Consider the following 15110-nt stretch of genomic DNA (forward strand, 5'->3'; position numbering starts at 1 on the left):
GATACCTTCTTGGCAGCAACTCGGATGCAGCCTCCTTAGCCAGTGAATCTGCCTTCTCATTCCCGGACACACCTACATGTGCTGGAACCCAACAAAATTGAACTGTTATACCTCTCCGTCCAATAAGGAAAAGCCATTCTAAAATCTTTAAAACTAGAGGGTTATTAGAATTAAAAACTTCCATAGCTTGAAGGACACTCCTTGCATCACTAAAAATTGTAAAATTACCCTCCTTCTCCAACGCTATTTTCTCAATAGCGGTTAATATGCCATACAGTTCGGCAGTAAATATGGAAGCGGTCAGAGGAAGTGCACCTCTACAATTAAAACCATTACTATGTACTCCAAATCCAACGCCAGCATCAGATTTAGAGCCATCAGTATAGATAAAAGTTGATCCTCTATGTTCTTTAACATGTTCATTAAAAAGAGACCTGGCTTCTAGGTCTGACATATGCTTCTTATCTCCAATAAAATATTTACAAAAAGATATCTCTGGTAACTTCCATGGAGGCGTTGATGATACCTTGAATGGAAGTACCTTATTTCTAATTATATCCAGACTATTTAATAATCGTTTCACCCGAAAGCCATAAGGTTGAGGAGATTTTGGGTGCAACTCAAAGTATGATGCGTGTCTTACAAGGCTTACAGTCTGAAAGGCTAGAGAGTTAGGGAGTCTTTGCAATCTAAACCAATACCGAAGAATGGAAGACATTCGGTAAAGGTCTAGAGGTAACTCTCCAGCATCAACAAGGAGACTTGGGATAGGCGAGGTTTTAAAAGCTCCAGTAGACAATCTAATACCTGCATGATGTATCGAATCTAATACTTTTAACCGGCTTGGGGTGGCTGAAGAATATACCTCACAACCATAACTAATTTTGGAAAAAATCAAGGCCTTGTATAATTCTAAAATAGTATTGCGGTCTGCCCCCCATGATGAATGGGACAATACTTTTAAGATATTCAGAGCTTCAACACATTTAGCTTTTAGCTCTTTTAGGTGAGAAACCCATGTAAGTCTACAGTCAAATATCAAACCTAAAAATTTGGTTTCCGATACACATGGTATCCGTTGACCTTTAATGTATATATCCGGGTCTGGATGTACTCCCCGGATACGACAAAAATGGACAATGGTTGTTTTACTTGTCGAGAACTTAAATCCATTCATGTCAGCCCACTAGATAATTTAATCGATAGAGAGTTGGATTTTTCTCTCAACAATTGCCATTCTAGTGCCAGCAAATGATATTGAGAGATCATCCACAAATAATGTTGAGAGAACATCCTGGGGAATGGCTGAGGATATCCCATTAATTGCTAGTGCAAAAAGGGTTACACTCAGCACACTACCCTGAGGAACTACTTCTTCCTGGCACTTACTCTCTGATAGAGTTTCCCCCACTCTCACTTGAAAAACTCTACGTGAAAGAAATGCCTGAATAAATAGTGGCAGCTCTCCTCTCAATCCCAATTCTTGAATGGTTTTAAGAATACCATATCTCCATGTGGTATCATATGGCTTTTCAAGGTCAAAAAATACTGTAACATGGTGCTGTTTGGAAGCAAAGGCTTCACAAATAGAAGATTCAAGTCGTATCAACACATCAGTCGTTGAGTGCATTTTTCGGAATCCACATTGAATCATTGATAAAATACCTTTCTTTTCAAGGTACCATATCAGCCTTGCATTGACCATCTTCTCCATGATTTTACATAAACAAGATGTCAATGCAATAGGACGATAGTTTGCTGCTAACAACTTGTCTTTACCGGGTTTTAAAAAGGCTAAAATAATGGCTAGTTCCCAAACACTTGGGTAACTATGATCATGCCATATTCTATTAATAATGCTTAAAATAAATAGCTTTGTATTAAAATGTACATGTTTAATCATTGCATATGGAATTCCATCGGGTCCAGGGGCTGTATCGTTGCAATGAGCAAGTGCGGAATCAAATTCTCTTTCAGTGAAAGGAGAATTATACGACTCTTCCCTTCTTGTTGCAAAATTTAAAATTTTCTTTTCTTCAGTGCTCCTATACTGGTGACCAGGGGCTCCTTCCCACTTGCTGGATACATTTGAAAAATGATTAGCCAGGGCATTGCTAACTTCATTTGCTTCAGTTACATACTGGCCATTCACCTTCAACACTGGTGGTGGGTTGGGGGTGAATTTGCCAGCTATCTTTTTTACTTTCCTCCACACAGAAGATGGTGGTGTTCTACTGTTAATGGAGGAAACAAAAGACATCCATGACTGGCGCCTTGCTTCTTTCATGGCACGACGGAACTGTGCTCTACATTTCTTGTACATAGTTAAATTCTCATCAGTTCTGCGTCTACGCAATCGTGTTAGAGATCTTCTTGTGGCTCTGTGGAGTGCAGTTAGTTCTGAAGACCACCACGGGACTGGTTGTCGTTTGAATAACCCTGTTGTTTTAGGAATTGAATTGACCCCTGCTGTATGAAGAGTTCCATTCAGTAGGTCTATGGCATCATCAACACTTTCAAACTGTTCTGCTCTCCCTTCGATTTCACTTAGCTCGGAAAATTTAACCCAGTCTGCCTTGTCTAGATTCCAACGTGGCGATCTTTGCAAAGGCGGACCCTTGTTGGTGTTTATAATGATTGGTGCATGATCACTAGTATGCCAATCATCTAATGTCCTCCAATCAAAATCAAGAAAGCAGTTAGAGCTTGCAATTGAAAGGTCAATGCATGACAAAGTACCTGTCTGAACATGGAAGTGTGTGGGCTCTCCTGTATTAAGGAGTCCCACATCCTCATTCTCCACAATTGATGAGATAATATTGCCCCTTGTATTTGCTAAAATATCACCCCATAAAGGATGTCTACCATTCATATCTCCCAGTAAGAGAAAAGGTTGATTGAGTTGTTGAATGACCTCTGCTAAATCATCATATAAAATATTATCATTTGGAGGTAAGTACAAAGAGCATATTGTATATTTTCTCCCTATATCAATTTGTACAAAAACTGCCTACAGGGTTGTACGTATAGACATGGGTATTTGGGGAACATCTCGACGAATGTACATGAGACTTCCGCCATGGCTCCCTGCTTGTTGATTATAGGGTGTTCTATAGCTAACATACTCTCGAGGACTAGGAGTGTTAGAATCAAGCATACTTTCCTGTAGACATACAATTATGGGGGAATGCTCATGAATTAGGAGCTTAAGTTCTTCATATTTCGCCCTCAAACCCTTACAGTTCCATTGCAAAATGGAGGAGAAAACTATGGATTATTTCTGGAAGACATCTTGGATGAGGTCTTCCCATTAGCAGTTTTTAATCTAACATTATTACCTGTAGGTTTCTTCAGAGGTGGTCTTGTTATGTTGGGTTTTACGTTGGTGTTTTTCTTTGTATCTTTTTTATCTATTTGAGGGGGATGGTGGACCTCAACTTGAATTTCTGATTTATCTAAATTATCTTCTGGTTGATCGGTAACATCAACAGACAAAACATCATATTTATTTGATGTCATAATTCTAGTATTTCTTATGGAAGGGGGTGAGAGAGATGGAAGTCTCTCTCTTTTACGATTAGTAGGTTGTGAGTTACCAGGTTTTTGTACCTTCCCCACTACAGGCACACCTGATAACTTGGTGTCAGGTGGAATCTCCATTAAATCAGGCAAGGATATGGCCTGGGAGAGGTTAGTACTATCCTTTGTAATGGGGGACAAAGGTTTGATAGTGGTGGGCAATGTCTTTTGGTTGATACTCAATGATAAATCTTTAGGAGGAGATGTTCTTGTCTTATGCAGCACTTTATCAATAGATGGTGAATTCCTTTTTCGAGAACTACCTACAGTAGTAGGTGGGTGAGATGATTCCCGAGGAACTTTTTCTCCTGTTTCTAATGTCTTTGCATAAGTATTAGATTTATTCAATAATGTCTTGGCATGCCCCACGCTTACATGTTCAATAATTGATTTATTGAGGGCAGCCTCTTCTAACTTATAAAACTGGCAGCTCCTATCATTAGATTTATGATTAGAGTTGCAGTTTAAGCACCTTGCCTCAAGTGTACAATCCCCATGGTAAATATTGGAGCAAGTATTACAAATTTTTTCATTATTGCAAACTTTGGAAGGATGTCCAAATTTAAAGCAATTATAACATTGCAGTGGCTTCTGCTTAAAAGGTTGAACTCTGATCCTTTCGTTTTCTATGTCTATGTGGAAAGGTACATCAGCATCTTGGAAAGTAAGAACAATCATTGATGTTCCAGGTACTTTATGTACTTTCCACACTGATAGAGGACACATGGCCAATATCTCCTCTTCAGTAAATTCATACAGATCCCTATTAAAAACCACTCCCCTTCCATAGCTAAAGTTTAGATGGGGTTTGATGTCCAATTTTATATCATCATTTACTGTCTTCAAATTGGACAGTATAACAGACTGTGTGTATGACTTGGCCTTTATCAAGAAACTTTTCTTCCCGAATCGAGATATATCTCCAGGTGCGATTGTACCTACCTTCCTCTGAAGAAATTTGCATATCTTGAAATAATTTTCCGTACCTCCTACAGATTGAGCAAGAAGCCACATTGGTGGTTTTGGCTTTCTTTGGGATGGAATATCTGCCTCTATATCTTTATCAGCCCAGTCTGCTGGTCTGTAGACATCCAGATCTTTAGGTGCCCCATCACACAGAGCACCCTTAACACTCATATTACCTACTTTAATATCAACAATGTTACAGCTTGCATTAAATGCTTCCTCATGACAATTAAATGATAACCAAGATTCCCAATTATCATCTTGAAGTTTCATTCTAATTTCTTTTATTGATCCGTAACACTCAAACATTTTATGTAGCACATCATAATTAGCTTCTAAAGGGATTTGGGTAACGTGCAGGACTTTCAGTTTTCCTGTGTTGCCCAAATTACCCTTTTTCCGAATGTTTAAAGAACAGTCCTTTTTAGTTCCTACGTCGTCAACAGAGTTTTCTTTAAATGAATTGCCAGAGGTCGTCAACAGTGCCGGGAGCGAGTCAGCATATCCAGGGGAGGTGGGGTCATTCTCACAAGAATCCATCGGAATAAAGAAAAGAGAAGAGTGATTTTTTGAATAGTTTGATTTACCTGCTTGAGAACATTAAGGCATCACATGTTGGGAAGGAAATTTGCACTCTCCACTACCGGCACAGTGAGAATATACTTCCCAGATGGTCCACTACATACCCTACCCGAAGGATAGCATCAAAACAGATATAGAGGCAGAGGTGTAAGCTGAACCCGCCTGTTAGGACTGAGACCAAGAAACTATGGAATCATCCTCCCCATATCTGTAATGACGGGCTTCCGGCCAGAAGCCGAGAGTCCTACCCCAAGCATTGGATCCCCCTGGATTCCGAAGACCCAACACTTGAGAATAGTTCCGCCAAAAAGGTCCAAACCATCTTCGGGATGGCTGAGATCATCCAATACACTCACATATAGCTTTGAGCACAAACACCTCCTAACCGTGACACCTTTCACATTCATCAAAGCAGGCAGCAATACCGGATGCAGAAACATCCGCCCAAGTGGCAATAACAGATGTAGAAACATCCATGCCATAAAGAGAGAAAAAAAAAAGATAATAAACATACATATATATGTAAAAATATACACATACATATGGAAAATTTTACTCATAGGGTTGGGACAGCATCATGAAAGAAAGTTTATAATATTAGGAGAAGGTTGAAGCAATATAAAGAGGAAGAAAAAGATAAAGAGAGAAATTTAGATTCGAACTGGGGGAGCAAATTCCCCAAGTTCGAGATCCCTCTTGCCCGTCACAAAGATTCAGCACAGGAATGAAATGCCATGCTGAAGCTCAGTGACTTCATCAAGGCATTCTCTAATTAAGAGGGTCTGCATCCCGAACAGAGATTTCGTCTCGCAGGGGGCAATTGGCAAGAAACTAATTCGGGAAAGAAAAAGGGGGAGCCGCTCCCAAGGCTCCCTCTCTCTCGTTTCGTAAGCGTGCCTGGCGCCAATCCTGGCGCCATCTGTATTCCTTTTTGCGTAGCTTAACAACTCGGTGTTTTTTCCTGTGTTTCTCGCAAATCTTGGATTTATTCTGCTTTTCATGGCTTCTCCGTCTTCGTCGGCCTCTGATAAGTTGAGTACCATGTCTTTTATGTATAAATGTAGGCTCTTGGTAAATTTTTGAGTGATTAATAGGTTTAATCTTTGTTACAAGAGCCGTAGCCTACCGGAGGGGTCATGGACGCTGTCGCTCGCTAGGTATAAGTTTAGTTAGTCAGAGCGACATTCCCGGTTGTTTTGCTTTAATAAATTTTAGCTATTTAGCATTACATAGGATTTCCTTTCGTGCTTAGTATTATTTTGGCGAAGTATTCGCCATTCTGGCCTACGCTAGGCCATGTAGCCTAGTCGTTTGGTCCTAGTACTTCATGCATGATTTTGGTTTTTCCGAGTGTATTAAAATTTTATTGAAGCTTTAGGCTATGTTTTATACATTTAAGATTGTGTGGAATATTTCCAAGATAGTATACGAGTGAGTTTTGGTGATTTAGGGTAATCGATTCTCTTGGTGCCTAGGCTAAGTTGCTTATGGAGCCTTAGTATACTTTCTCATACTCCCCGGTTGCTTTCTTTTCTTCGGAGAAGGTATGCAATCCCTTTCCCTCTGTTTAGGCCTTGGGCTTATCCCTAAGTGTTTTTTTCCGAATTAATTTTCGATAAAACTATACTGGGGTGTTACTGTACCTTCCTGTTCCAGTAAGTCTGGTTCAAAGAGGGACAGAACAACAGAGTTTTTTAGTCTGAGTCTGTGTTTGTCTGGCTTGGGGTAGAATCTCCCTCGCTGGCCTGACACAGACAAAGGTGGCTTAGCCTCCTTAGGTCACTACCGAAGGTTTCTGTGGATATGATTCCTTCTTTTGTGATCTACCAGACTAGTCCTTGTTGCTGTTCTCAGGGGAGGATAAGTTTCTTTCCCTGGGAGTAGCAACACCTTCCTTGCTTTGGTGCTCTGGGAGCTGGCAAGTATTGCTGGCCTCCCCCCTTGGATCTGCCTTAGGCTGAGATAAGTTTCTTGGCTGCGGGGGATCCGTCACTAAAGCAAGGTTGGTAGGACCCTCTTTTGTCCCTTCCCCTTCTATCTCCGTAATGGCCTAGCCATTACAGTACTGTACGTCGTTCTACATCTGGACCTAGATTAGGTTAGGATGTGGAATTGACTCAGCCCCTTGCCGGCCGGCAGCGGCAAGGGTCTTATATTTACTGTACGTCGTTCTACATCTGGACCTAGATTAGGTTAGGATGTGGAATTGACTCAGACCCTTGCCGGCCGGCATCTCTGCCGGCCGGCAAGGGTCTTATATTTTGAGTGCTGCCCGGACTTCCCTTGGTCCCTCATCCATGCCTGCCTGTAGAGCCAGACGGCATTGGTCAGGAAGCCTGAATTAGATTCTCCCCTTCCTTATATGCACTCTTTCGGATTGCCGGGCTTGGAGGTAGTGTACACTCTTATCCCGGCATCCATCCTATTTGTCTGGTGCAGTCCTCTGGTTCTTTTGCTGCCGGCCGGCATCGGTCCTGTACCTTTGCCGGCCGGCTAATGTCAGCCCTTGTCTGCCGGTCACCAAGAGTGTGGCCGGCAGCTGGGTACTACCTTGTGTAGTTGCCGGCCGGCAATGGCTGCCAGCCGGCCGGCACATGCATTTGAACCAGAGTTCTGCCGCCTTATAGCTGTTAAGTAGTATACTTTAAAGCTAGTTATGGTGTGTGCCGGCCTGCACGTAACCTCCTATACTGTACCAGTATTCTTCAGTATAACATATACTGTAAGAAGAAAACTATAGTATGGGTTTTGGTACAGCACTGTGTGTTCTAACACTTTTGTGTTTTCTTGCACAAGTCCTTTGCTGTTGCCCTACAGATAGGAAAGTGAGTTCTTTCCTGTCTATTTTCCAGGATTTTAAAATCATTGCTTAGGTGTGAGCTCCACCTGTTTCCTCTGGAAACTTTGCATTGGTTACTCTAGAAGAGATTAACCATTTGATTTTATTATCTGGAAGGCTGCAACAATGGGTTGTGAGGGAAACACAAGTGTCTGTCTTTCCTTTATGAATTGTTATGCTGTACTATGCATACCCAGTGATACATAGTTCACTTGATACTCATGGAAATTTCTTCTCTTTACAGAAGGACCCTCCGAAATTCGGAAGTGTTTTCTGCAACGTCCGCAGCAAGAACCTCTGCGGACATGAGTTTTGTAGGAGACACGCAGCATATGCTGTCTCCAAGGATGATCTCCAGTGTTGGAACCCTCAGGTATGTACTGTGTGCACTAACCTGATTACTGAGGCCTTTGATTCCCCTAGGACGGCGGAATCAAGGGATATAGCAAGGGAGAAGCTTCGTACCTGGGTAAGGGGCTTCCAAAAGAACACCTCTGGCCCTTATCTTCCAAGTGAGATGATGAGGGCGTATCTTTTCCCTAAGGCATCAGCTGATGCAGCGATTCCCCAGCCTCAAGAGGAGATCCCCCAAGTTCAGATCCAGGTGGATGCTGAAGTCTTGGTCGCTATGCAAGACATCCAGTTAGATGACAGGATGTCTGTTGGGGACGAGCGTCTGAAGGAAGACCCCCTGGCAGAAGCCCAGGGTGAAGTTCAAGCCCCAGACGTTGTAGAGGAAGAGGTCGACGAGGTGTCGGCTACTCCGGTTCAGATCCCGGAGCCTATTCCCTCAACATCGGCCGGTCTCCCAGTAGAGCTGGGACAGGCCCTCTCCTCCATTGTTGGAATGATCCAACAGATGCAGAAGGAGAATCAGGAGAAGGCGGTTGCAATGGAACTGCGGATGCAGAGCCTTGCAGAATCACATGGGCCTCAGAAGAGGTTCAATGTGAAAGACCTTCCCTTGTGCTCAGATGCTAAACCATGTGTCTGGCTGAGGAAGGAGCCAGCTTCAAAGGAGGAGACAGAGCCGAAGGAGGTCATAGTGATGGACCATACTAAGGCTCAAGCTCTGCTTTCATCCTCGTTGAAAGAGAGGGGCTTCTCTAACTCAAAGGCAGCTGCATTGAGCAAGAAGCTCCCTTCCTTTGTGTCCTCTCCTGCTAGAGCCTTCCCCTTTTTACAGAAAGGGTTTGCGGCTGTACTAAAAGCAGTCGAGGCCGACAAGCCTTGCCCCTCCCTGGAGGAGTGTAAACCCTTGTCGCTGGCCCTACCTATGGACCACAAAGACTGGAAGGACGTCCATCTTACGTTCTCAGTGGGGAAGCTGGAGGCTGATATCGCCGGACGTCAGTTCGGCGAGGACCTCCTTAAGCTGTCTGACTTTCTCTTGCAGAGAGAGTTCGAGACAAAAGAAAGACTGGCTGCCTCAATGTCTCTTCAGACTACTCTTGAGACGATGGCAAGTGACCCCAAGGTCCATGAAATGTTCATGGTGGTGGCCAAAACTCATCTGGCCACAGTGACGAAGGACCTTTATGGCTTCGTCAAGGCGAGGAGAGCTTGTAGGGAGTTCGTGTTCACCTCGGCTACGGTGAGGCACGAGCCAAGGAAACTAATCTCCTCCAACATTTGGGGCAAAGACCTTTTCCCTACCGATTTGGTCAAAGAAGTAGTTGATAAGGCCGCCTTGGAGAATAGAAACCTTCTCCAGAAGTGGGGCCTGGCTATCAAAAGAAAGTCTTCCCCGGATGAGGGTCCTCAACCAAAGAGGAAGACTATGAGGACTAGGCTACCGTCTCGGTCAGCCAAGCCTGTTAGACAGCAACTGTAATTGCCATTGCCTCCAGTGCCCCAGATCGTGGCACAAACCCCGACCACTTTTCAGTGGGTACCCCAGGCCGTGTCGACACAGTCCACGGCATTCACCCTATCGTTCGAAGGGCAGTCTACTTCCTTTCGAGCAAAGCCTAGAGGGGCAGCCAGAGGCTCGTCTGGGCGCCCCTCAAGGGGAAGGGGATTCAGGGGTGGTCGTGGTCAGGGAGGCGAGACCTCAGGATGGCAGTCCAAGTGGGATGATACCGGTAGGAGGGAGACCTCTGAAATTTCGGGATCGGTGGACCTTCGATCCCTGGGCCCACAGCCTACTCAAGAATGGACTGGGCTGGAGCTGGTACAGCACTTCACCCCCGGGCCTTCGGGTTTTCCAATTTGCACACAATAAATTCTACCAACTAAGCAGTCTTTTATGTATTTGAAAGCTTGTTCTTCAATGCTGATGCACTGTGGATCATTTAGTAGAGTTCACAAAAGCCGCACTGAGATCGAGTAATATTAAAATACCACATTTATTTTCATCCATCATTTCCAGCATATCATTTGCAATAGAGCAGATGCTGTCTTTGTAGAGTATAGTTTTCTGTAAGCAGATTGGTTGTCAGGCAAAGCTTCTATTACTTCTAAGTGGCTGACTAGTTGTTCAATAATTGCATATTCAAGTACTTTTGAAACAAAGGATAGATTCGAAATAGGTTTATATGAGCTTAATTCCTGGTAGTCCAGAGAACTTTACAGAACAGGTGTGACTATAGCCATTTTCTCAGATTTGTGAAACTTACATTTATCAATGCTTGCATTTGTTTTTCTCATTATTATTTCGACTAGACTAGAAACGTTTCTCTCTCTAATTACTTCAGATATTGGCATAGGATTGATTGTGCAGTTTGTTTTCTTTGCTCTCTTGATACTTCTGGTGATGTCATCTTGTGTTATGTTGTTAAATCTTATTAATTTTGTCTGTGTGTCAGGTGTATCAGTAATCTGATGTTGAATATTTACAAATGACCTGGTTATATCTTCAATTTTGTTTGTAAAGAATACTAGAAAACTATTTGCTAGTTCCTGGTTACTGTATCCATCAGTTAGGTTCTTTTCGCTTACATTTCCCATTACACCATTGTGACGGGCCGAGAGAGGATGTGAACTCAAAGGCAGATTGGAAACGACTGAGTTATATTATTATAGAACACTCTTCTTTATATACAAAACGGCAAGGCAACAGGACATGGCATGTTCGAGAGACAGACAAAGTTCAGAGGAAAACCGGAGACATGATCATTCAGGTTCTTTTTAGTGCGAGGGAAGAGCGCAGATACAAGCATAATATATACAATAGGAATTATGTACAATTGTGTGACACACGGTTGGTACATGGCTCCCCCCCTAAAAATGACATACTGTACATGTTAAATAGGGCGCCCTGATCTAGAGAGGCGAACTGTAGGCGGGTCATCTGGCAGAAGATAAGCAGGTTTTAGACGATCAATGGAGACCCAGTCTTCTTTGCCCCGAATGTTTAGGAGGAATGCTTTCGGACTGCGTCGGATCACAAGGAAAGGTCCCGTGTAAGGGGGCGTTAACGGTGGCCTGCTGGCGTCGTTGCGCAGGAAGACGTGCGTTGCAGAGTGCAAGTCCGTTGGTATGTGATGCTTCGCTGGGGGCTTGTAAGTCTGGCGGCACGGAGTAAATTTTCCCACGACGTGACGTATGCGCTGGAGATCGTCGGAGGAGGTTGTAGAAGGAAAAAACTCGGCAGGGACGACCAACGGGTCGCCATACACCATTACGGCTGCCGAGACGTCGAGGGCGTCTTTAGGAGTGGTCCTTAGTCCAAAGAGGACCCAGGGAAGCTGAGTAAACCAGTTGCAATCCTTGCAGCGGGACATCAAAGCTGCTTTGAGGGTGCGATGAAAACGTTCAACCATTCCATTGGCAGCGGGGTTGTAGGCCGTTGTCTGATGTAGGGTGATGCCCAGGAGATTCGCTAATGACGTCCATAATTGAGAGGTGAAAGTGGTTTCCCTGTCAGAAGTAATATGCTCAGGGATACCGAATCTTGAAATCCATCCAGAGAGTAGAGCGGATGTACATGAGGCGGACGTTGCAGTTTCTATGGGAATGGCTTCAGGCCAACGAGTGGAGCGGTCGATGACGGTAAACAGGTAACGATGTCCTTGTGATGTGGGTAGGGGGCCTACAACGTCGACATGAATGTGTGCGAAACGACGCTGAGGTTGAGGAAAGGTGCCCACTCCTGAATCCGTGTGTCGATGTACTTTGGAAGTTTGGCAAGAAGTACAGGCACGGACCCAATCCTTAGCATCCTTAGAAATGCCGTGCCAAATGAACTTTGCCTTCAGCAGCTGTGCAGTAGAACGGCACGAGAGATGTGAAAGGCCGTGGATGAAATCAAACACCTGTCGGCGCATGGGAGCAGGAATCCAAGGTCGCGGTCTACCAGTACTGACATCACAGAGGAGGGTGGTGTTGGAGTTTTCGAGGGGAAAATCCTCCCAACGGAGGGACGTGCAGGATGTCCTACAAGCTTGATACTCTGGATCCTGTCGTTGGGCTTCAGCCAGGGCGTTGTAATCCAATCCCAGTTGAACGGCAGCCAACGTGTTTCTTGACAGGGCATCGGCAACGGGATTCATTTTCCCAGGGACGTATTGGAGGGTGCAATTGTATTCAGCCACGGCGGAGAGATGTCGGCGTTGACGGGCGGACCAGGCGTCAGACTGTCGAGTGAAGGCGTGCACCAGAGGCATGTGGTCTGTGCGAATGACGAAGGGCGTACCTTCTAAGAAATGGCGAAAGTGACGGACAGCCAAGTTCACCGCCAGCAATTCTCGATCGAAGGTAGAATAACCCGATTCTGCCTTGGACAGTTTTCTGCTGAAGAAGGCCAATGGGCGGGGCGAGCCTTTGACCACCTGCTCGAGTACTGCACCAATAGCGACGTCGCTGGCATCGGTGGAGAGAAGGAGAGGGGCGTGTGGGATAGGAAAAGTGAGAGCCGCAGCAGTTGATAGGGCCTTCTTTGCATTGCAGAAGGCCGCTTCTTTAAGGGGACCCCACTTCAAGTCCTTCGGCTTGCCCTTGAGGGAGGCGTAGAGGGGAGCAAGAGTGGCGGCAATGGCTGGCAGAAAACGGTGATAATAGTTGATCATGCCCAAGAATTCCTGCAGAGCTTTGACGGTCGAGGGCACGGGGAAGTTCTGAACGGCTGCTACCTTCTCAGGGAGGGGGTGGACACCTTCAGGAGTGATGCGGTGCCCTAAGAACGATACTTCGTTGGCACCAAAGGTACACTTGTCGTACCGGACTACAAGGCCGTTTTGTTGCAGGCGGTCGAGCACGATGCGCAGGTGACGGAGGTGTTCCTCTTTTGAGGAGGAGAACACAAGTATGTCGTCCACATAACATACACAGAAAGGGAGGTCCCCTAAGATGCCATCCATGAGACGTTGAAACATGGCTCCAGCATTACGAAGGCCAAAACAGGAGTAATTGAAGGAGTATGTACCAAACGGAGTGGTGATGGCGGTCTTGGGGATGTCTTCTGGGTTCATAGGCACCTGATAATACCCCTTCAGGAGGTCGAGCGCAGAGAAAACCTTCGCTTTGTGCAGGTAGGAGGTTACATCGGCAATGTTTGGGAGGGGGTAGTGATCCGGTTCTGTTTGCATGTTCAGGCGCCTGTAATCCCCGCACGGACGGAGGGAGCCGTCTTTCTTCAGAACGATGTGTAAGGGTGACGACCATGGGCTGGAGGCCTTTTGGCAAAGGCCCATTTCCTCCATTTCGGCGAACGTCTGTTTGGCGGCTGCCAATCGTTCCAGTGCCTGACATCTGAATTTTGCAAAGACTGGGGTCCCGTTGTCTTGATATGGTGATAAATACCATGCTTGGCAAGAACCGTGGGCGTTTGGCGAAGTTCTGGACGGAAAACTTTCGGGTAAGACGCGAGGAGGTGAGCGTAGACATCCGTGGGTGCGCTGATGTGGAGAGCGAGGTTAGAGGGGGCGGGTTGAAAAGGCGTTGACCAATCGTCGGCGGGCGACATCGACCAGAAGGTGGAAATTAGAGAGGAAATCCGCACTGAGGATTGGCATGGTGACGTCAGCAACGAGAAACTTCCAATTGAATTTACCATTTCCGAACGATAATGTGAGGTTCTCGTAACCGTAGGTGGGTATCGCAGATCCGTTGGCAGCTACCAAGCGGACGTCAGCAGATGTAGACAGACTACGTTGTGCCTTGAAGAGAACGACAAGCACCCGTGTCTACCAAAAATCTCACGCCCGTTCCTGCATCATGTAAAAAGAAAAGATTAGAAACACGGGAGGCCACCGCCACGAGCGATGGCTTCCTTACACGTTTTTTGGCCACTGACATACCTTGGCCCATTTCTTCGCGGTTGCCCCAAATCTGAAGTGGTAGTAGCAAAACTGCAGAGGATTGGAGGTAGTAAGTGGCTGTAGAAGTCGTTGGTTGGGGCGCGAGCGATTGGTGGGTGATGGGTGGCTTTGTTGCTGCTTCAGCACGTCACGGGGTAGGCGTGTATGTCCTACGGCATTCACGTCAGCTTCGGTTGACGTTGAATAGGCATCCTTTTCGTCAAGGGTGGAGGCGTTGATGGAGGCCTTGAAGTGGCTGTCCATAAGGGCGTCGGCTTTGGTTATCAAGTCCTTTATTGGTAAACTATCGACATCAGGTATGGCAGCACGTATAGGTCCGGGTAAACGGCGTATCCAAAGGGAAAGAAGTAGGTTCACCTTACAAGGAGAGCCGTCTGCGGCAGGTTGCAGGCGAGCGATACTGGTCATTTCCCTGAGGGCAAGCGAAGCCCTTTGGTCCCCCAACGGTGGTTGCGAGACCTGAAAAAGCTTTGCTATATGGGCGGCTGGCGACGGCGAGTACTGCTGCAGAAGGTATGTTTTGAGGGCGTCATACGCTATTGGGGTGTCTCCTTGTTCACAAAGTCAGTCGGATATTTCCGGGAAGGTGTTGTCGGGTATCGCCGCGAGAACATAATCTGCTTTGGTGGTTGAGCGAGTCATGCCGTTGATGCGAAACTGGACTTCTGCGCGTTGAAATCAAGCAAACGCCTCTCCGCTGGCGAAAGATGAAAGTTTCAAATGTGCAGCCGCAGCGCCAACTTCCGTAGAGTCCGCCATAGTACCAACGATGGGGGGGAGGGCGAGGGGGAGGGAGAGGGTGGAAGGCGGGAGGAGCGAGTCGACTTCCGGGGTCACCAATGTGACGGGCCGAGAGAAGGTTGTGACTTAAAGTCAGTATGAAA

The sequence above is a fragment of the Palaemon carinicauda genome, chromosome 19 (genome assembly GCF_036898095.1).
Source record: "Palaemon carinicauda isolate YSFRI2023 chromosome 19, ASM3689809v2, whole genome shotgun sequence".
In the NCBI taxonomy this organism is placed as follows: domain Eukaryota; kingdom Metazoa; phylum Arthropoda; class Malacostraca; order Decapoda; family Palaemonidae; genus Palaemon; species Palaemon carinicauda.